The following is a 392-nucleotide window of genomic DNA, read 5'->3' as shown; positions in this document are numbered from 1 at the left end:
GATAGTTTCCGAAATGTTACCAACAAAGTCTAAATTATTGATGAATAATATGGTAACATGATTGTATCATATTTAAACCTAATATTTATGTGATTTAAGTGATTTCATAACTTGATTATAACTAAAAATTGAGATAACGCATATTTAGGGTATGGCTGACTTATACTACGTTATGGCTGAGTTATAGATAACATTACGGCTGAGTTATCAATAACCTATTAATTACATGATTCCGTTACGGCTGAGTTATAACAAAGTAATTGACATAACGCATATTTAGGGTATGGCTGACTTATACTATGTTATGGCTGAGTTATGGATAACATTACGGCTGAGTTATCAATAACCTATTACTTACGTGATTCCGTTACGGCTGAGTTATTGATAACATT

Source organism: Capsella rubella, unplaced genomic scaffold, assembly GCF_000375325.1.
Source record: "Capsella rubella cultivar Monte Gargano unplaced genomic scaffold, Caprub1_0 scaffold_2, whole genome shotgun sequence".
Lineage (NCBI taxonomy): Eukaryota > Viridiplantae > Streptophyta > Magnoliopsida > Brassicales > Brassicaceae > Capsella > Capsella rubella.
Note: the sequence above shows the minus strand (reverse complement) of the source record.